Source organism: Dipodomys merriami, unplaced genomic scaffold (genome assembly GCF_024711535.1).
Source record: "Dipodomys merriami isolate MVZ:Mamm:240054 unplaced genomic scaffold, mDipMer1.0.p SCAF_4, whole genome shotgun sequence".
NCBI classification, from domain to species: domain Eukaryota; kingdom Metazoa; phylum Chordata; class Mammalia; order Rodentia; family Heteromyidae; genus Dipodomys; species Dipodomys merriami.
In genome coordinates this window covers 18,889,049-18,912,598 of record NW_027205603.1, presented here as the reverse complement: position 1 = coordinate 18,912,598, position 23,550 = coordinate 18,889,049, and the positions used below count along the sequence as shown (strand labels likewise).

The 23,550-nt window shown below is 38.8% G+C and overlaps 1 long non-coding RNA gene across 1 annotated transcript; it reads left to right on the top strand.

Annotated features, from left to right (window-relative positions):
- The first annotated feature begins 2,346 nt into the window (after positions 1 to 2,346).
- Positions 2,347 to 23,550, top strand: LOC138806213 (uncharacterized). Its single transcript, XR_011365740.1, has 5 exons — positions 2,347 to 2,442; positions 14,127 to 14,261; positions 15,855 to 15,944; positions 17,076 to 17,162; positions 23,029 to 23,550. It is a non-coding gene; the product is annotated as an uncharacterized lncRNA (long non-coding RNA).

Here is a 23,550-nt window from a genome sequence, read left to right as displayed (position 1 = left end):
CAGGTCTTTATGCTTGTTAGGCAAGGGCTCTAGCACTTGGGCCATAGATCCAGCCTTTTTGTGCTTTTCAGTTAGTTTTTTTTTTTTCAGGTTGGTTCTTATGCTTTTACCTGGTCAGCCTTCTTTATTTGCTTCCACAATAATTGAAATCTCAAGTATGTTCTAACATGTACAGCTTGTTTTTGAGATTGTATGGATCTAACTTGGCCTGGGCTGGGCTTGGAGTATGATTCTCCTACCTATACCTCATGAAGGCATGTATCACAGAACATGGCTTGTTTTTGAGACTGAGTCTTGCTAACCTTCTTTTATTCAATCTGGTTACTTTATTTTACATCTGGCAAAAATCAAATGTCTATTTTCCATAATAGCAATGATATCCTAACAATTCACTTATAAAGCTGTTATTTGAAGTCAGGCACATAATTTCTTACATAGGAACAGTGATATTAATTTTTATTAGATTCATCTTTGCATTAGGCCCCAGAAATTGCTACTAAATGAAATGTGCTACCAAATGAGATGTTACTTCTATTTCTGTCCTGGTAAGGAAGGAGAAGGTAGTAGGAAAACTGAAAGCAGAAGAGTAAGAAATTAAATGGAGCAGAGACCATAGTAGAGGCAATAATAGGGTTTGGCTTTTCCCCAGGGCACGCATTCACTCTCTGAGACTTAAAGTTACTCTTCTACAGAAGAGATAATACTACTTAACTCTCAAAGGTATAAATCATCTGGCCAAGTACATTTTTTTAGTTTGTGCTGATCCTCAGAATTGAACTCAGGGCCTGAGTGCTGTACCTGAGCTTTTTTTGGTTAAGGCTAGCACTTTACCTCTTGAATCATAGCTCTATTTCCATTTCCAGCCTTTTTGGTGCTTAATTGGTAGTAAGAGTCTCATGGACTTTCCTGCCCAGTCTGGCTTCGAATCACAATCCTTAGATCTCAACCTCCTGAGTGGGATTACAGGTATGAACCATTGGTGCCCAGCTCAAAGTACTTGTTTTATTTTCAGAAGTTGATGGGGGGGGATGGGGATTGAATATGATTGAAGTAATTCATATATATATATATATATATATATATCATTAAAATTTACTGAAAGGGGAGAGAATGGGTTATAAGAAGTAGCAGTATATTTGATTAAAATATGCATATATGGAAAACATCACAATGAAACACCTTTGTAAAATACACCGTAATAAATTTTTTTTTTTGGGTCCGGTCGTGGGGCCTGAACTCTTGGCCTGGGTGCTGTCCCTCAGCTCTTCAGCTCAAGGCTAGCGCTCTACTACTTGAGCCACAGCACCACTTCCGGCTTTTTTCTTTTTGCTTATGTGGTACTGAGGAATTGAACTCAGGGCCTCAGGCATGCAAGGCAAGAGCTCTACCACTGAGCCACCTTCCCAGCCCGTAATAAAAATTTTTTAAGAATAAAAAAAGAAGTGAATTATGCTTTAATGGCATTAGTTTTAAGTAGAAGTTTAGGCATATGGTAGTCATCAGAAAAATAAATCTATATACATTTAGAAATTTAAAAAACATTTTAAAAATTTGAACCTATTAAAAGCAGTTTATGAATACAATGAATCTTGATTAATGTCACCCCCTATCCCACCAATGCTACCCTGTGATTTTCTTAATTTTGTAGCCTATGCAATGAATTCTCAGATTGCATTCACTTAAATCTGGAAATGTTCTGTCAACACCTATTTTGACATTTTGGTCTTGTGAGTATATATTCTCATTTCACCTGCCCAGTACCCCCTTTTGGGGGGCGGAGAGGAGCAATTGTGGCTCTAAGAAACACTTGATAGTATATAGCTGACATCATGAAAAGTTTTCTGAAATGCCTCCATTTCCTAGTGTCCTTATTTACAGATGTCTACATTTCCCCATCTTCATTGGCCCCAAATCTATTCTCTACAGTTATCTTTCACCCCAAATATGTACTTTCCTTTGACATCTTTGTAAGACTTTGATTAACTCAGGATTGTGGGTCTCAGCTGGGGTTTTGGAGGACAGCTACCAGATTGAGCCAGCTCACATAAATGTATGAAGGGTTTGGCCATCTCTGAACTCTCCCAGAGCTAGAAGCATTAAAGAGAAGCGGGGGTGGGGGGTGAGGGGATGGAGAGGAAGACAGGAAGAAAGGGAGAGAGGGAAAGAGGGAGAGAGAGGGGAGAAGAGAGAGAAGCAAGACTGTTTATTATATCCAAGCCTGTCCCAGTGGTATGATTGCAGTCAGCATGCCAAAGTGAAGTGAAAACTTCAGGCCCAGTGGGGGACAGATATTTTTGGGTTGGTGAAGGTCAGCTCATCCTGCGCACTTGTCCCTGGCCAGCTCCACACTGCATTCTCCTTTTCACAGTATCCTTCCTTTCTTTACTTCTGAACCTTCAATTTCTCTAAAGCGTTTGCCTACCCAGGATGGCTATTTAGGAAGTAAGTACCAGAGATTCCAAGGGTGAGGAGACCAAGGGAGGAAGGCCATTTGCTCATGCTGTTTCAATTTCTGCATCATTTATAGCTAGTGGTTGTTTCTATTCGTGTTTCTGACACCCTTTATAATATCACAAGGATAGCTGTATGACTATTAGATCTGTGTTTGGATAGTTTATTGGCAGAGAGAGTATAAATTAACAAATCCTCTAGTGACCCTGGATGTAAATTTTGTAAGAATGATTGGCTCATATTTTTTTGCCAGTCTGCAATCATTTCATGTTTAAATTGCTATGGAACTTGGAGACTTGTTTTGTCCTTCTCTCTTGCTTTAATTATAGGAAAACCAAATTCCAGAAACACTCACATGAACAGTCCCTGTAGCTGCTCTTGAATTCATTGCCTTGTTCTAACCCTAACCCTAACCCTGCCTCTGCCCCTGTAGAGCATTGACGACGATCATGGAATGACACAGGTGAAGAACCTCCAGGTTACTGACTTGATAATAGATTCTTCAGATGCTGAGCTTAGGAAACAAGTGGGTGGATAAGGGAGCAGAGAGCTAAATGAATGGCAACATATCAGGTATGAGTGAAGGAATCTGGAAGGGCCATTTTTATGTTTGTGTGCTCAGACCTGTGGATAGAAGGCCATCTAAATAATATAAATCAATGCCTTACTTACGTTAGCTGTGGTGATCTAAATAATATAATGAATAATCTAGCTCAACACCTTGCCTTCTGTAGCAGTGAGAAGATGTAGAAATAGTCCTGGGGTGATGATTCTAAGCACAAATTCCATCTTATTCAAGGCTGCTATGTAACACCGCACACCCTAATTACCTGGCAATTTCTCTTCAATGCTAACTAAAGAAAAAAAATGCAATTTGTCAACAAGAACTAAAAATACTTCAGTGTTTAGCTCAGAGCTGGGGGTGGTGGTGCAAACGATCATTTGTATAATGATAACACAAATGTGTGCACAAATAAAAGCAGCTCTCACCCTGTCGACCACTTTATCTGTGGCTTTGCCACTCCATCATTCCTCTATTAGAATTGGTTAAACTTTTTTCTTCAGGCTAGCACAGTCTCATGATGACAGTCCACTAGTAGAGGTTCCTTTTTTTAATGGCTGGGACTCCAATGCTTTGCCAGGGGGATGGGGAAGGTCAGAAGCAAAGCTCCATAGATTTCTAGTCTTCATTGCTCCTTCTCATTGCTCAGAAAAGTTCAGGTCACCGGGCAAATACTTTTGTGCCTGCTGGGGATATCTGACCCTGAAAATGGTTTAAAAAATTAAATTAAGATTTTTTTTATTGTGCCCCCAGCAAAACAGTTACTGAACCAGTTAAGTGTTAGTGTGACTGGAGCCTGCAGTCAGAATTGTGATTCTAGGCAAGTTCTTAGAACATCTGCCTTCCTCTTGATAGAAATGTTTTAATTCCCTTACATGATTCTTGATCTTCCATGTAAAATACCTTCATTTTCTTTTTTTTTTGATGGTGGATCCTCACGTTTCTACTCTTTAGCTTGATATTTTGAATTTAATTGAACATTAATTACTGAAAAGAAATTTGTGAAGAATTTCATTGCTTTACCCTCACCATAATAAGTATAAGTAAGTACATAATAAGTACATAATAAGTATAATAAGTACATAATAAGTATAATAAGTAATATAAGTATAATAAGTACATGAATAACTACATAATAAGTGTAAGTAAGTACTTAATAAGTATGTAAATGTATTCCCCAGCCAATTATGGAAACTACTCAGTAGAGTATTTGTATGTATGTATGTGTATATACAAGTGTGTGTGTGTGTGTGTGTGTGTGTGTGTGTGTGTGTGTGTGTGTGTGTGTGTGTAATGTTGGAGATTGAACCTAGGGCATCACACATGCTAGGCAAGAGCTCTGTCAATTAAGCTACACCTTAGTGGAAGAGAGTATTTCATTTTTTGGAAATAGAATTTCTTTGGAATATACTCCATTTTTTTCTTCATTATACTACCTCTATGCACTTGGCACTTGCCAGATTTGACTTTCTGATGATTTGTTTTGAAATTACCCAATTAAATAAACAGTGTAGTAATTTTACTTTCTGATGTATGTGTGCTTAGAGATTTAAAAACAATTTACATTTATTTGTCTATATTCTGCTTAAACATATTTTGAGACTTCATATACATAATTCAAAATGTCTCTGTTGACCTTGTTGATACATATTGCAAAATCTTTTCACTCATAAGTATTTTAAGGCAACTTATGGCTCAGGGATCTTTCTGAAATGAGATGAAGTAGGATTATCCAGTAGCATATGAAGGATGATATGAAAAGGAATCTTAAGGGCATGGAAAAAGGATCTACTATTTAAACCAGGTATCCAGACAAGGCAAGGGTGCCAAACAGAAGTCAGCAGAACCTGCAGAACCTGCAGGCTCAGATAGAGATAAAGAGGCTGGCAGACATAGGGATAAACAAACACAGAATAATCATGACTAAGGAGGGAAATGGGTTGGGACCCCTGTTGATCACCACTTACTCTTGAGGTTCTTTTTAACCAAAGCTATTTTGCAAACTTAGTGATTGCTATGGAGCTTCTACTAAATCCAGTACAATTTTCTTGCAGTTTATAGACATACTTGGGTTTTGATGGTAAGCTGTGAATCACTAAGTGTCCATGAATCCCAGTATAAAACTGTTGGAATTTGATGCAAGCTCATTTTTAGTTAAGAATTCTACCTCTTCCTACATAGATAATGTGGACAGTTAATTAACATGGACTATATCTACCTGGGTCTTAAAATAAGTCAAATACATTTCTAGGTATTTGGTGTTCCCTAAAAATGAATGATTTCCAACATCTTTTGCTATTGCTTTCACCTATCTGAAACAAACAAAACAAAACAACACCAACACACAAACATATTAACCCAGTCAGGAAACAACAACAACAACAGAGTTTTCTATGGTTATCCAGCTGCAAACTTTTCTTTGTGAACTTTCATTAGTAATGTAGAAAATGAGTATTTGGAACAGGATGCCATACATACATACATACATAAATACATACATACATACATACATACATACATACATACATATATACATACATACATATTTGCATATATGTGTATAAATTATATCTATCCATCAATCTAGCTAGCTAGCCAGCTATCTATCTACTTTCCATTTTCCATATATGAATTGAGATCATATATGCTGAGCATTAGTAGATACACCTACTAAAAATAACTTATGTGACCACATAAGGTTTAGACTTACATATTATATAAGTTTAGACTTTATATTATTGTTAGTCCCTCTCATCCATGCCTTCCGGTAAATAAAACTTTTTGATGCTATTGTTTTATTTTCAAAATAAGCCTAAGAATACTTCCTCAGGACAGCCTAGAACATGCAGTAACAAAGCACCTTCAGAGTTCTGCAGGCCAGTAGGATTAACAGAAAGACTCAGTCAAGTTGTTTGGATCCATTCAGAATTTCCACAATTCAAATGGAGGTGATCATCACCTAAGTTTTAGAATCTGTATTAGTCATCTTTCCATTACCACAACAAACTACCCAAGGCAAGTAACTTATAAAAACAAAAAGGTTATTTTGGATTATAGTCTGCGGTTTCTAATTTCAGTTCTGATGGCCCCATTTCTTTGGGTCCATGATGGGGGGTGACATCATGGCCGGATTACATGGCCCAGGGAACTTCTTACTTCATTAAACAGAAGCAAATTGAGACAGGCAGGTTTGGGATTCTACAACTTTCTTTGAGGACACACCATTAGTGACCTAAAGACCTGCCTCTAGGCCCACTTCATAAAGGTCCGGAACATCTCACAATAACAGCACCCTAGGGATCAAATCTTTAACATCTAGACCTAAACGTAGCAGGAACACATCATTTCTTTTTCAAAGTGGCAGGACAGCAGAGATCCTGGAAAACAGATAAGCTAAATTCTCTAAGCATCAGTCATTTTCATCTAACAAAACAAGTAGATATAAATTGTTAAAGCATCAAAGACAATGTTCTTTAATAACAATTATATGAAGTACACACGAAAAATGGTAAATAAATTGGATTTTCCAGCCTGTTTCCTTTGGCTCTTTTCAAGACAAACATTGAAATCGTTTGTAACACACACACACACACACACACACACACACACACACACACACACACACACACACACACACACACACACACACAAAGACAACACTGGGCAAGATCCATGTCTTCCCAGGGGAAGGGAATGACTAGGTACCACTTACCACATCTCACAATGTTTACATCAAATAGTTCTTTTCTTTTTGATCTTGTCCCAAATCTGTGTGTGTGTGTGTGTGTGTGTGTGTGTGTGTGTGTGTCTTCTTGTACGTATCCTAGGAAGTATGTGTAATTGTGAACCACTTCTAAAGTTTTCCTTGAAAAAAGGCTGTAGAAAATGATCACTTGAGTTTGTTTTGCTTTGTTTCGTTACTGTAACATCTAATTTGTTTACTATTTTGCCATTTAAATTTTATATTATGCTATCCAAGGACAACTTTCTTTGATACTTTGATAATTTATTTCAATTATGCTTTGTCAGATGTAAATAACTGAGGCTTGGAGAATTTTGCTAAACTATTTTACCAAAAAAACACATCCTCCAATTATTTAAAATTCATAATTATGTTTTACCGTCTTTAGTATATAGTTTCTGAAAACATAATGGAAGAAGATTAATCTCTGGGAGCACTGGTAATAATGTACTTTTCCCCTTTAAAGCCATTAATACTAATCATTTGTAAAGCCATCACAATCCAAGCCATTTTAATTGTGACTAGGCATTGTGAAAAAGACATAAAGCCCTCAAAGAAGACTGATTCTAAGACATGTACTCAAGCAAGGCCAACAATGACTAGGAAATCTCACACATCTATGGATTTGAAAATACAGGTACTGTGGCTCAGTTTGAAAAGGGATTCAGAGCATCACATATTTAATATTTGTTAAAGGATTGACTTATAAGTATGATGGCTCTCAGCCTTGTCTGATTATTTTTGCTTCCATGTGCTTAGAAATGCAAGAAGTATCTTATTTCTCAGGATATTTTGAAATTTCACTTTCCAATCCTACTGTGAAGCAGAGTGGCAGAAGTAGATAAAAACAAAGGGCGTATTGTTGTGATTGTGTAAAGCCTGTTTTCTTTGGAATAACATAATTCAACCCTGTACTTGATTGAATTGGGTACTTAGGAATAGTTAGTCCAAGAACTAGGTAGGGGAAACATGGAAATGGTACTGCCATCATGGCTGCTTCCTTCTACAGGGAAGGGAACACAGGTACATAGCACAGAGTCCTTCTGGAGGCCATCCAGGAGGCCTGTGAAATTACACATAAACACTGGAACTCTTGACTTCCCCTTTCCCTCAGGTCCACAGTTTTGCAGTTTATTTACAAATCCTGTGGATTGTGCTTCCAAAGCCTCTTGAATTCCTCCCATTCTCTACTGTTACCAGCCAACTTCAATTTACTCAAACTTCCAGTTACATTTCTCAAAAATGCCTATGAAGCTGGGCTCAGGTGGCTCTTGCCTATAACCCTAGCTACTCAGAAGGCTGAGATCTGAGCATAGCAGTTCAAATCCTACCCAGACAGAAAAGTTCATGGGATCTTCGCTCCAATTAACCTCCAAAAAGCTGGAAGTGGAGTTGTGGCTCAACTGGTAGAGCGCCAGCCTTGAGCAAAAAACCTGAGACAGTGTCAAAGTTCTGATTCCAAGCCCCAGTACTGGTGTGTGTGTGTGCATGCGTGTGTGTGTACATGTGTGTATGTGCCCGTGCACGCACGCATGCACACACACACACACACACACACACACACACACACACACACACACACACACACACACACACACACACACACACATGTCCAGGTAGCATGCTGAGGATTCTTATCCAGCTTCTGGATGTAGTCTTCACTTGGTGAAACTTCCAACAGATCTGATCCATAGTAGAGAACTCTCATGATGCGCTTTTCCCACTTTTCCTCTCTAGGTCTTATTTCATTGGCTTCTCTCTGCCCAGAGAGAATGTGGAATGTTTTCCATGAGTCTTATCTCCATCTCAGCTTCTCTCATATAGGGAGAAATTCTCTCTGGAATGTGGTATGGAGAGTGAGGGCTAAAGAAGCAGAAAGAGGAGGATGAAAATGAAAACTTAAAAAAAATTGTTTGGATAAAGATGCCATGATCCGGGCTGGAAAGGTGGCTCAGTGGTAGAGTGCTTGCTTTGCATGTATGAGGCCCTGAGTTCGATTGCTCAGCAGCATATAAGCAGAAAAAGCTTGAAATGGCACTGTGGCTCAAGTGATAGAGTACTAGCCTCAAGCTGAAGAGCTGAGGGACAGCACCCAAGCGCAGAGTTCAGGCCTCACGACTGACCAAAACAAAACAAAACAAAACACAAAAAGTGATACCGTGAACTGATAGGCCACACACAGTAAAGCTGGAATGTTAACAAAAATATTCTTCATTGATTGACAGGAAACTGGAATCAACTGCAGAACTTACCTGTTCATTGAATACAAGGTTTTGGACCTATCATTTAGAATGCTTTTTTAGAAGCTGGACAGTTTCAGCTTGGAAGAAGGATATCTCTGCAGAAAGACATCCAAGTGGGAAAGGCGAGTTTCTGACTAGGTTCCTGTGTAATTGTGTTACACGCTTCCATGACCTGTTTTCACAGACCTGTTTTATAGCTACAACTGCATTTTTAGATGCAAATCTAACCCTCCATATCTTCCTTGTTTTAACTGCCTGCTAGCTCAGGCTAGTCTTTGAACCTTGAATTGTGAATGATGAATTAATCCATGCCTGCTCTCCATACACAGTAACCATAAAGGAATCCAAATCCAGGGTAGGTTGGGAAGTTTTATTTGGGCATGTTGGAAATAGCATAATTGAATAGAAGTGGGAACAATGGAATTTGCCATGTGTCTGGGGCTTTGAATGACAAATGGTTTCTTGTCTAGATTGTGGGCTTTGGGGGGCTTAGGATAATTTAGCAGGAGCTCAGGGAGATGTCAGGGAGTCTAAGCCATTCCTCTCCAGCCATGGTCACATTTTAGCAAGCTGGTTAGCTATGTCTCTCCTGTTCATCATTGTCTAAGACACTATTTCCTACTTTATGACTTAATTATACATCATATTTTATCTTTAAAGGTATGTGCAACTCATATCCATGCACACCATCAACTACTTCAGGAAGGAACAAGGCCTATACCCCTATATCCACCTTCATCTAAGTGTCTACATTCATGTTTTATATCTAGCTGAACCTCCATATCTACTAATGGCTAACATAACAGTTACTCTAAAAAAAATTGTGCTAGTACTGGGGCTTGAAATCAGGGCCTGGCCACTGTCCCTTAGCCTTTTCAATCAAGGTTGATGCTCTATCACTTGAGCAACAGCTTCAGATCTGGCTTTTTAATGGTTAATAGGAAATAAAAGTCTCATGGACTTTCCTTCTTGGGCTAGCTTTGAACCACCATTTTAGATCTCAGCTTCCTGAGTAGCTAGAATTAAGGTGTGAGCCATCAATGCCCTGCTTAATAAGTTACCTTTTAAATGTTTATTCAGTACAGTAATACCAATAGGCAAGTTCCCATACACTGGTCACCTGTGTCCTAACTGGCAAACTCCTCAAAATTAGATTTTTTAAAATTATGTGTTTCTTAATCATCTTGCATTTGTCATACATTTTTCAGTTTGAAGTCTTATTATAGAATTTATAAAGAATATTTTCTAGTAAACCCAACAACTGAGAGATGCAGAGAACTTAGCTAATTAGCCCAATGTAAGGCAAGCATGGGAGGGTGAGGGAGCCCTGGCTCCAGATCTCCAAGCTTGCTGGTGTCCAGGATGGGGGTGGGGAACCAGGGCCTAAGGACTTCATTGTGGTGCTGTTTATATGGGAAGGGAGCCCTTACATTTGAATTTTATGCATGGTTATGGCTTTTCACTGAAGATAATTAAAACATTATTTTAGCCTGGGTTATATTTTGAAAGTATACGAATTAAAACCCAATCCATACAACAAAGTCTCCAGAGTGGAAGTAGGGACTATTATTACCAGAGCGAATTCAGAGAACAGGATCTGGCTCAAATACACTAAGCAAAACAACCAGCAGGGCCACCTTGTTTCTAAACTGTAGGGAAAAGAGACAGAATATGCCTGGAGGAAATGCTTCTGTGTCAAAACTTAATTAATTTTATTATTCCTAATAAGATGGATGTGGTATTCTTAGTGCATTTGGCAACTGGCATGAAATTTTCTTCTTCTTAATTACTTACAAATCAAAACCATTCAACCACTTTACCTGGGGCTCTGACTTCAGCTTTCACATTTCCCATAAGAACAGACTCATCTTATGTATGAAGTGGACAGACTAGAACACCTGGCTTGTAAAATGTGTCTTTCTCTGGCTTTTAAATTATTTCAGTTGTGTTCATTGTAGTATGGCAGCAGGTCAAATTTAGAATGGAGAGTTGTCCCCTCCTCATTTTGTTGATCAGATTGTATAGAAATATGTGGAAATGACAATGACATACAGTTCAAGAGATTGGTGCTATAGAAAGAAATCAGCCTTAAAAAAAAATCCTAGCTGGGAGGTGGTAGCTCATGCCTATGTAATCCTAGTTACTTAGGAGGCTGAGATCTGAGAATTGAAGGTATAAGCCTGTGAGGGCAAGGAAATTGGTGACACTCTTATCTCTAATTGACTAGCAGTAAAACAGAAGTGGAGCTGTGGCTCATGTGTTAGAGTACCAGCATGGATGGAAAAAGGTCAAGTAAGTGTGCAAGACTCTCATCTCTCCCAAGATTGGGTTGGGAGAGATGGAGGAGGTTTATGAAAGGGGTCACATTGATCAAGATGCAATGTATTCATATACTGATATGTTGAATTGAAACCCCTTAGTATAACTACTGCAAGGTAATAATGGACCAGCATACATATAAATGATGATGATGATGATGATAAAAATCCTCAACATGTAACACTTTTTAATTTAAGCTGATATTACTTTCCATGTTTCCTGTCTGTTTTTTGGCTCTCTATTTAGAGTTCTAAATTTTAACCTCCTTGCCAGTAATCAATTCTCTAAAGCTCTCTCTGGGAGAATCATGGAAAGGGTATAAACATTTTTTTTTTTGGTTTGTCTTTTCCTGGCTTAGTGAGTTCTTTTTTCCTGTGTTCATCTCTTTAGGAACATTCGAGTGTTGGCCTAAATTTTCATTATTATTCAAAAAGGGTTTTTTTTAATTGATAAAAGCCTAGTGCTCACCAAAATGAGTTTTGCTAATTAAAAGACTCTGGTTCCTCCTCAGTGTTAACACCAAACAAACATCTTAGTGTTAATCTAGGTGGCAGCATCTCAGTTGATTGCAGAAATATTTCATGAGACATAAACAAGAAGACAAAACTTAATTACTACTTATTGGGTTTGAATTAATAATTACTTTAGTTTCTGTCAGCTTCAAATGAGAAGTACTTTCAAAGTCAAACTGTCCAGAAGTTCTCTGTGGTTGGGGCACTGATTTTGTAAAAGGACATCAGAGGACATCTATCACTTCTACTCATACTTAAAATTGTGAACATTAATTGTAGCAAGAGTTAATCTTGATCTTTTCCAAAAGATAATGAAATATGCAGTGGATTATTTTACTGGTGGCAAACTCTACTAACTTTCTTTAATCCTGACCAACTGATATCTTTTTTCATCTGCATTTGTTTTTCCAAATATGTCTGTTTGTTGTTCATTTGTATCTTCCCTTATTTTAAAAGGGAGTTGCATAGGCATGATTTTATCTCATTAAAGAATGAAAAAATATTGCCCATGACTAGTGGCTCATGCCTATAATCCTAAGTACTCAAGAGGCTGAGATCTGAGGATCACGATTTGAAGCCACCTTGGCCAAGAAAGTTCATGAGTCTCTATGTTCAAGTGGTAGAACACCAGCTTTGAGTGAAAAAGTTAAAGGACAGTATGTAGGCTCTGAGTTTTCATATGTTCACACACAGAGTAAAAACATGTCACACATGTAAGTTTCAATATTTTATAAATAATTTTTAATAATTTCTTTTGAGGTTTAAACCCAGGACCTCACTCATGCTAAGCAAGTGCTGTACCATTGAGTCTCATCCTTTGCCCCTAAGTTTAAGGAGGAAAATTCTAAAGTTGTTATCCTATTGAAGAAAACCCTTCCAGTTCTTGGGGGGAAATGTAATTGTTATATATAACCACTATGGTAATTTGGAATTATATCTGAGAGTTCTTTGTATGATGCCTTTCAAACTACGGAGACACGTCTATCTTCCTCAGGTTTGCTGAGCTTTATCACATGATTGTAATTGATGGAGAACAATGGCAGTGGTCTAGGATGACCTAAGTTAGAAAAGGCAGCATCATCTCCACTAAGGTCTCTCTCTCCCCAGGACAATTCTGAATCAAATATCAGGAAGTCTGTTACTCTGAACACACTGTATTAGAGAGATCCTATAGAAAGACAGTAATGTGGAAGAAATGCCTGAAGATTCCAGTTGCCTCTTCCCTACTTAGTGAGTTGTTTCCTGCCCTGACATTAGCCTGATGTCCTCAATCCAAGCTGTAGCCCAACTGCATTCTTATTAGTGTCTCACCCTGATCACACAGAAGTGGCTCTTGGAGTGAGTCCTTACATGCAGAAGTTGAGACAGTAACTGATGATTGTTTTAAGGCACTAAGTTTCAGATGATTTGTTAAACAGTTTAGACAGTAGAAACATGACTGCTGCTGGATTGGGTAATTGCTGAGGCTTTTGAAGGCTAAAATAATGAGTGTTTCAACTAAGAAAGGTCAAATAATTGGGGGAAAATATCTCTTAAATTCATGCTCTTTAAATGCCCTTCACTGGGACTAGTGAATAATCTGAGCTTAATCTGGACAGTGTATTCAGAGCCTCAGTTCACAACTGATGGTTGTTTCTGGATTAACTCTGGCTTGGTTTAATGTCTCAGTCAACAGCAGCAACTCATTGTCAGGTTTAGGTCTTAGCCAACACACACATAGTGGTGATGGTGGTGGTGGTGGTGGTGGTGGTGGTGGTGGTGGTGGTGGTGGTGGTGGTGGTGGTGTGTGTGTGTGTGTGTGTGTGTGTGTGTGTGTGTGTGTGTTTCATTTTCTCTAAAATGTCTAAATAATAGTAATGTGGTCACTGAACATGCTAAGCTTTAAAACAGACATGGGAGAATACTGAGGAAAAGAATGCGTAAATCTGCAAGGCAAGAAGATGACAGAAAGAAAGCCTACCCTTTCTCCCATTACCCACATGAATTTTAAACTAAATTTAAACCAAGTTTAAAATGATACTTGGAAATTTAAAAGCCTAACTGAATCTTTAGAATAAGTTGGTAGAAGTTGTCATGATGCCTCATATAAACTAAGATGATGATAATTTTAAAACACCTAATCTAATTGACAATTGTCACCCAATTGATTTTTTAAGAGCATGCTAGTCCATGTTTCACTGCTTAATTCGCTCTATGCTAAAAACAAGATCATATCCCCTAAAGATAAAATTATTTTTAGTGTAGTAAAGACTGTTCTATTTCTTGAGTTGTGCTCACACAACTTTTTACTTCCACAGTTTTGAAGTCTCCTGGGAAAGATCCACAGAGCATTGGCAGCAGAAATGCTTTCTGGTCCAAACCTGCTTTTGCCACCAGGAAAGCCACCACGTGCTCAGGAGAGAGGAAGAATAGCCAATCCCTCAGCTGCCCTGGTGGGTTCATGTGATCAAGAAAATGTGATGTTAAAGACTCCGAAAATAAACATTAAAATATATATTTGAATATATTGGTTGAGGAAGTATTATAATCTGAAGTCAGGAAACAAAATAGTCTCATCAATCTTAGGTATATAAAGGATAATACACGTTGTGAAGCATGTATTTCACAAACACAATGGCAGGTTCTGCAGAGGGCTAGAATATTTGTCGGCCAGTTATTATGGTTGTCAGTGCCTTAGCTTTGCTGATCAATTGACACATGACCTGAATGTAGCTTGATGAGACACTTCCATTACAGCTGTGTGTTTTCCAGTGCTGGCAGCATAAGGTCCTCCCCCCTCTCACAGTGTCATCCTTCTGGACAAGGCAAAGTCTACATCTCTACTTTTACCAGTTCTCAGTCAGAAGCATTATGGGTTGCTCTATAACTTCAATTACAGCTGTTTTGCTGTTGAACCTTGATTTTGATATGGAGTTATAAGTAATCAATAATCAAGAGGAATATGGTCCTCATTAAACAAGTTGAAAATGTTTTCAGAAGTTTGTAAAGTATTTTAACTCTGAAGACATTTCATTTCAAGGAATGGAAAGATCATTTATTTCCACTAAGAATATAAAGATTGTTTAAGACAATCTTAGCACTGTGCTAGATTAATATAAAGATGCTTTCTTTATATTTCTCCTGCCTTTGCCTGGCTGGCTTCCAATCTCAATCCTCTTGCTTCCATCTCCTGTGTTCCTGAGTGTATAGGCATGTGTCACCAAACCAGTGAATCACCAGAACCAAGGGCTGGGAATATGGTTCAGTGGTAGAGGCTTGCCTGGGTTCAATTCAGAGAACTGAACACACACACACACACACACACACACACACACACACACACACACAACATCAAAAATTATTGATCTGGTAAGATATGCATGCCAGAAATTGAAATTCTGTGTTGTAAATTCGGTAATAGAGGTCCAAATAAAATTATTTGGGAATTTCTACTAATAACAGTTAACATTTGTTGATGTATATGTGGAATACACATTTAGATACTTTATTATTTCTTTAGACTCTTACAAAAGGTCAAGACTTTATTATTAGATTTTTTTAGATACAATTGAGGAACTGAGAAATTCAGTGATGTACTAACTGTCAGAGTCACATGAAGGATCCAAGATCTGAACCTAGGAATTGGGCTTAGGACCTGTGTAACTACAGAGACTGGATGACTAGAGTACAGTGGTCATTTCTGTAGGAGGTGTAGTGGTAATGGGAGGTGGGGGATGACTGCAGATCAAGTCCAGGTCATTTCCAGTCTTTCTTTTATATGGAATAGAGGAAATTCTTCCTGCTTCTTCCTTGGAAATATAAACTGTGGATAGGAAAGCATCTTCGACAATCTTAATTTAGCAACAGCCCCAAGCTGTTCTTAACTCAGGAATGCTATGTGACTGACAGACTGACAATGATGAACATATTTCAGCTGACGTTTTCCCCAAGTTGGGATTTATTTATCTCATTAATATTTTTCTTCAGGCAAAATATATTTGTAATGTCCTTTCTACTTGTACAGTAAAGATCTTTTGTTTCTTCAGTTTGATGACCATCTGTGAGAGGCCACAGAGAAACAGAAGACATGTGGTGTAGATAGAAGTCCCTTGTGGAAGCTTGTAAAGTTGACTCAGGTGAGCCGACACTGCCTACCATTTTGGTTTTGTGAATGTGGCAATTACTTTCCAGTCCTGGGCTTGAACTCAGGGCCTGGGTACCCCTGAGCTTCTTTTGCTCAAGGCTAGCACTCTACCACTTGAGCCACAGAGCCACTTCTGGCTTTTTCTGTGTATGTGGTACTGAGTAATCAAACCCAGGGCTTCATGCATGCTAGGCAAGTCTCTACCACTAAGCTACATTCCCCGCCCTGAATATGTCAATTTAAGCCAAAGTTTCTTGCATTCCTAAACCAGGATTTCTTCATAACAGTCCTGATCATGGCAGTCATGGCTTTGATTGCAAGGATGTGACCAGGCTGTCACTGGGTTCTTTGGTATGATGGAGCTTCCCAAGGTGTGAGATTAAAACTAAAATCTAGTATGGCAAGAGAAGTCTGGGATTTCTGGTGTCATAGATGAATCATGAATTATATATATATATATATATGTATATGTATATATGTATATATATATATATAGTGTGTGTGTGTGTGTGTGTACACATGCGCATGTACACGGGTGCATGTATTGGGATTTGAACTCAGAGCCTAAATGCTGTGCCTTTTTTTTTCCATCTAAGGCTGGCATTATACCACTTGAGACACATCTCCACTTCCAGCTTTTTGATGGTTATTGGAGAAAAGAGTCTCACAAATGTACTTTCCAGACTGGCTTTAAATTATGATCCTTAGATCTCAGCCTCCTGAGTAGCTAGGATTACAGGGTAAACTATTGGTATCCAGATAATTTTATAGTATTGGAGCTTGAACTCAAGAACTCATGCTAGGCAAGCATTTAACTCCTTTTGCTTTTAGTTTTTGTTTTTTTGTGTGTTTTTTAAAATAGGGTCTCCTGCTTTTGCCTAGCTAGCTTCTGATCTCAATCCACTTGTCTCCACCTCCCATGTAGCTGAGATTATAGGCATGTGTCACCAAAATGCCACAGGCTTACTTCAGTTACCTGGATGAAGTTGACAGAAGCATTTTGCAGATCTAAAATTATTACTTGTGTAATTTGTTTATAGAAAAATACCAACAGAGGCCTTCTATTGTTAAGGACATCTTTGGTAATCTCTAGAATCATTAAATTTATTCTTCATCCATATAGCCTTGAAAAACTCTTCTGCTGATGATGTAAAAGATTACAGGAGGAGACACAGAGGTCATCGAAGGTACAAACCAGCCATGTCCCCTGGTGGGTATTAAAATGAGTCTAAGAAAGGGTTAGTTGATATCCTCAGTGTGTGTGTGTGTGTGTGTGTGTGTGTGTGTGTGTGTGTGTGTGTTGGGATATACCATTGTGGGAAGCCATATCATGCCCATGTATACAAAATTTATTCCTCTGTTATTAAATGCCTCAGAGTTTCAGTAGACCTTGGACCAGAAAGGAAGACAGAATATAGAGGTGGCAGGGATTTTGTGGGTGGAGAAGAACTTTGTTCCACAGCAAGTGAGAAAGATCAGGGGATAGACAAAGGCAAAAAATTGAAGCTACAGCCCTTAACTGGACCCTCTCATGTTGGATTTCAGGAGTAGGCTATGGAGGGAAAGGTAAAGGGACAGTCAAGTGCCAGAGTCCTTGCTGCCCAATCTACCAGGTTAAAAATGTGGTTTGGTTCACAAGTTATAAGTGTGATACTTTTTAAAGCTAAGACTGAGGACATCAACTTTACCTTAGTCAACCTCTGAGGATAGAAGTCCAATAGGCCAGAATATAGTTGCAATAAATTCCATATTATAAGGATAAAAACTACCTTCATGAACCAAATGGACAGAAACAATCATAAGTATGCTAATTTGTAAATTTACAAATTCTTTTCCTACAAAGAGCTGGGTTTTGTTGTTATTGCTGTTGGCGTCTGGTTTTTCTTTTGGAAGCTTAGTTAAAAAGCAATGAGTTAATCATGTTCATGGAGGCCCAAATGACCAGTATTCACTAGAAGAAGGTCTCTTGCAGGGACCAGAGGCAAAGACAATGGTGTCCCTTTAGATCCTTTGGACAAAAGCAGGAAATTCTGTTGTGAAGCCTTATGGCTGCAGAGGCTATGAGCTGCAGGAAGTCTCTGCTACAATTCAGGGAGCCTTGCTGCCTAAAATGAGAGCGTCAAAGGTTGGCCAACTATCAATTATCTTTTTCTATTACAGCTTAGAATTGGGAAAAATAGTATTCACCAATTCATCTCCATCTAGGATCTCAATTAATAGCCTTTAAAAGTATTTTCATGAGTGAAGTGCTATTTAAAAAGTTATGCTCTGTCAGATTCTATATTCCATTTGCATTCAAATGAATAATAGGAAGATTTTAACGCTCATTGGAAATGCTTTCTGTTAAAATTTCATTTTTAAGGCTAGGCATGGTGGCTCACACCTGTAATCCTAGATACTCAGGAGGTAGCGATCTGCAGATTGAGGTTCAAAACCACTTTAGACAGGAAAGTTCATGAGACTTATCTTCAATTAACCACCAGAAAGCTGGAAGTGAAGCTGTGGCTCAAGTTGTAGAGTGGTAGCCTTGAGTGAAAAAGCTTAGGGACAGAGCCCAGGCCCTGAGGTCAAGCCCCAGTACTGGCACGTGCATGCACACACCATACACACACACACACTGCATGCACACATGCATGCAAACACACAGAATCATATTAATGGATAAAATTAGGCACACTGATTGTTTTCAGAGGTAAACTCACAGAGTGGTTTTTAAGTATACTTTCATATTAATTCTTTGGTACTGGAGTAAAGGCAACACCTTAACAATTAGAAAAATGTTCAGAAAACTACACATAAGAAGACACACAGATTAATCTTGAATTGAAAGGGTTAAAGTGAACAATTATTTATTGATACTAGTTGAATGCTCATGACTAATAGTCATGCAAGAAATAGCCAGTAACTATCTCCCATCCTTATTTGACAAAATAAGAAGAAACAGAATGTGGTATGTATGAAGAATTCAATACAGAGTTAAGAAAGAACTTGACTGAAGAATTATTAAATATGTGGAAGAGAGAGAGAATGTCTTGTCTCGAGGACACACAAAAGTCAGATAGCGGCCAGGCACCAGTAGTTCACACCTGTAGTGCGAGCTACTCAGGAGGCTGAGATCTTAGGATCAGTTTGATGCCTGCCTGGAATAGGAAATCCATGAAACTCTTAGATCCAATTAATGACCAAAAAGTCAGAAATGGAGCTGTGGCTCAAGTGGTGAAACACTAGCCTTGAACAAAAACACTCAAGGACAGTGCCCAGGTCCTGAGTTCAAGCCCCAGGACCAGCACAAAAGAAAAAAGTAAAGTGACCTTTAGTACATCTGCCTACTTCAATATGCTCTCATCAAAGGCAAGCTTTGGTCAGGTTTGGGGTATTTTGCTTTGTTCTATTTCATATTATTTTGACATTGAAAAGTGTTAAGCATGATATGTAAAAACACTTCAAGCATGGGAAATAAAATTTTAGTCACAGCAATAAAAAATGTCTGGATTGTATATGGCTGGTCTGAACTCTTCACTTCTTTAAAAAATTTTATTTTATTGTAAAGATGCTGTACAGAGAGGTTATGGTTACATGAGTAAGGTAAGGAATACATTTCTTGTTGGGCATTGTTACTCCCTCCTTTGTTTTTCTCCTACTATCCTTCCCTCCCCCTCTCCCCCACTCCTACACCCCAAAAGTTGTAAAGTTCATTGCAACAATGAGTATCATTGTTACAATAGGTCACCCTGTGTCCTTGTTTCAACGTTTTGTTATTTCCCTTCCCCTCCCCAAATTAGACAAATGTATATACAAGATGCAGGGTAACAAAATCAAGTACAGTGACAACAGGGGATATGCCATATGGGGAAGAACATACAAAAGAAACAAAAAAATCACTTAGTACACAACAACAACAACAAAGAAAAGACTCTGTGTCCATATCTTGGGGTTCATTTCACTTAGCATCATCTTATATCATCTTACATAGCTTTTGAGCTTTCTGCTCACCTGATAAGATTACCCTAGAGTTAAACTAATTATTGCAAATGAGGGAAATGAAAAGATTAGTCAGTACTGTTGACTGTATAAAATCTATAGTATAAACTGGTTTTTAATACATTGACATTTGGATACTAGATTGCAAAGGAAATTTTTGTAGAAACGGATTTTCAGGAACTAGTGTACTTGAAGTAAAACTAACAGGTGCAGTGAAATAAGATGATAAATGTATCTGATTAAAAAAAATTAAGAGCAGTGTTAGATTTGCAGAAAATGGAGATCGCATAATTTCCATAGCAAACCCCACACTCAGTTTTGCTCATTACTAACATGTGTATTACTTTGGTGCCCTTGTTACAACGGAACACTGACTAAAACAAAATGGTGAAGAGGGCTGGAAAGAGAAAGGCGAACAAACAAATTAATGAAACTGGTGTTCTTTAAATTTTTAGGTCATAACTAGTTAGACGCATGAAATAAAATTGACTTAATCTTATACAAATGAAGAAGAGCGTAGAAAGAGCTGGGTGTGGTAGCTCAAGCTTGTGTGCTCAGTTGTATATCCAGGAGGTGGAAAATTATGAGAATTGGAGTCTGAGGTCAGCCTTGGCAAAAAGTTAACAAGACCTCATATATATAATGGGCATGGTTGTACATGCTTCTAATCCTAGCTTGAAAGAGCCATATGTAGAAAGATGTTTGGTTAAGGCCATCCTGAACAAAATTATGAGACCCTACACTCAAAATTTGGTTCTATAAAAGTTTAGTTTTCTAAAATAACTAAAGTGAAAAGTACTGTGGCTGTGGTTCAAGTGGTAGTACACCTACCTAGCAAGTACAAAGCACTAAAAGTTCAAACCCTAGGGATAATAAAATGAGAGAGAGAGAGAGAGAGGCAGGCAGAGACAGAGACAGAGACACAGAGACAAACAGAGAGAGAAAGAGGAAAGTAAGCAACTACATATGCTACACATATATTGTAAGGATCTCTGAGGATAGACTGGTATAGACTCAAGGTTAGGCCGATAGCACATGACTGGGAGGAGGCTGCCGTGGGATGAAGTAGCATCTCAGGTAAGAAGGACCAGCCACAAGGTGCCTAGATATTTAGTTAGCTATTCTTCTAGGTGTTTCTGTGAAGGTGTTTTCTTAGGAAGTTCAATTTAAATTAGTAGAGTAAAGCAGATTGCTGTCTATAATGTGGGTGGGCCTGGTTGAATCAATTGAAAGCCTGGCTAGACCAAAAGGCCAATCTTTCCCTGGACAAGAATGAATCTTTTCTTTTGATGGCCTTCAAAGCAGAACATCAATTTCTTTCTGGCTTCAGGCTTTCCTGCTTTTCAGGCCTCCAGATTCGGCTCAAAAGTAATTTCTTGGCACAGAAATTACTCCATCAGCCCTCCAATTTGCCAGCCACCCTGTAGGCCTTGACATTTGTTGGTCTATTTATAACAGACCTCTCTCTATGCACACTCATCTTATTGGTGCTTTCTTTTTCAGCTAACATACCTTTCTACTTTGTGGAAAAGACAAGCCACCTTAGCTGAAAAGGATTCTTCACACACCACTTTTCTCCCTAGCCTCACCTTTCCTGGTAGCCCAGGAAATTAAGCCATCAGCAGTCTGAGGAAGCCTGAGTCACACAACTGAGTCTGTTTTGGTTGGCCAACATTGAGCTGTCTGGTCCACATTAACTCTGCAGTATTAACTAATCCAGTGAGGTTTTTGTGAATAAGTCAAATTGGCCTGGGTCTCCCAAGGGCAATGTGTATTTTAGGGAGTGGAGTCGTTCTTCCTGCCTTTCCTGCTCTGAGCTTTGGACGGCACTGACGCTGAGGGGGGCAGCTCGCCTTTGCAATTAAACAGGGTCTCTGAATTTGAGCCTTGGAAGCTGAAGTTTGCTTAAGGCAAAGATCCAGGTTTTCATTCTGCTTGAACGGAAGAGCGAGATTAAAAAGAGAAGAAAAATGGTTGCATTGAGGACAGAAGACAGAAGTGCATTTCACATTGGTCTGTTTTAGCAGTTAATTTTCTTCTCAAGAGGGACATTAAGTTTCTCTACCTGGCAGACAGGGTCTGGCTGTCTAAACCCAGTGTGGGCTATGGAATGGAATGAATGATTAGATTTTGCATTAGTCATAGAAAGACAAGGTGCATATTATTTTCCTCTGAATTTCATCATGAAATATAGGCTATCCGTCCACAGAGTATTTGCTTAACCTGGTCAAAGGAATTCTTAATTCAGAAAGAGGAAAAAACAAGTCCTGTGAATGAGGGGCAGCCATGTGAAACACTTGCAGGTGTTTCTGGACAACAGGAATATGCTTGTTTATCTGCTTGAACTATAGCAATCCCTTGGCTTGTGCTAATCAGTCACCCTGGCCAGGCTCACCGTCTGCTCAGAAAGCAGCCCTATAACAAAGAAGGCTTGTGTGTTTCATGTATCAGACAAAAAACCCACAAACCCTACATCTATCTATGAACAGGAAAATGGCTTGAGTTTATAATTTTTGTGCTGGGACTGAGGCTTGAACCCAGGGCCTGGGTGCTGTCCCTGAGCTTTTCTGCTCAAGGCTAGTGCTCTACCACGAAAGCCACACTTCTACTTCTGGCTCTTTTTGTTGGTAGTGGTTAATTAGAAATAGGAGTCTCATGGACTTTACTGACCAGGGTGGCTTCAAACCATGATCCTCACATCTCAGCCTCCTGAGCAGAGTAACTAGGATTACAGGTGTGAGCCACCAGCACCCAGATCCAGAATAGTTTTGAGACAGTTTATGTTTCAGTTGTACCTAGTGAAGTAAAGAATATTCTTAAGTAACACGTTTCAGGTTGCCTGTCAGCTTTCTTTCCAAGGGGCCACTTTGTTTTGGGCAGGCCCCAGGTCAGCCCTAAAGGGTAGCAATCACAGCACTGGAATCCATCCTGGATGCTGACCTTGGCAAGCAGATGTCAGAGAGGTACAGGGCCAGATCGCTCCTCAGTGGTTTATTTAATTTTGATGGTTGGCTCACTTCACTCTTTGGAGACTGCTGTTTCCAGCTGCACTCCGGGCTCTCCCACAGTTTAATTCTTTGCTTTTTTTGTTTTAGAAATCTTCTATTCCAACACCACAGTGATGTGCCAAAGCATGACGATGACTTCACACCTCGGTGAACTCCCATCTGCAAGGAGAGAATTCCCCTCACTGTGCCTGTCTAGCACATTCCCTTTGCTTTTCAGCCATTCTGGGGATGCCCAGGTTTTGTCTTAGGAAATGTAGATATACTGTGCATTGTGCTACATAGTTATCAACGTGTGTGTTGACATCCACTATGGTTGTATGGCTCACAGGGTAAATCAACCCGGTAAGTGGAGATGGTTCATTTTCTTACAACTTCTATTAGGTGTTTAAAAGTTATTCATGTTTAACATTTATACTGCTGTGATATACTTACCTTAGATTTTTGAGTAACATAAATAACTTTACCCATTCCTGCCATCTGAACATTGCCAAGACAGCAAAATCAATGTGCTAATGTTAATATATAGAGTCGCTTTTTTATCTATAAATTGTCCTGACAGAAAAAAATATACAAATATTTATTAGCTTTCTGTATGAAAGAAGTCCTAAT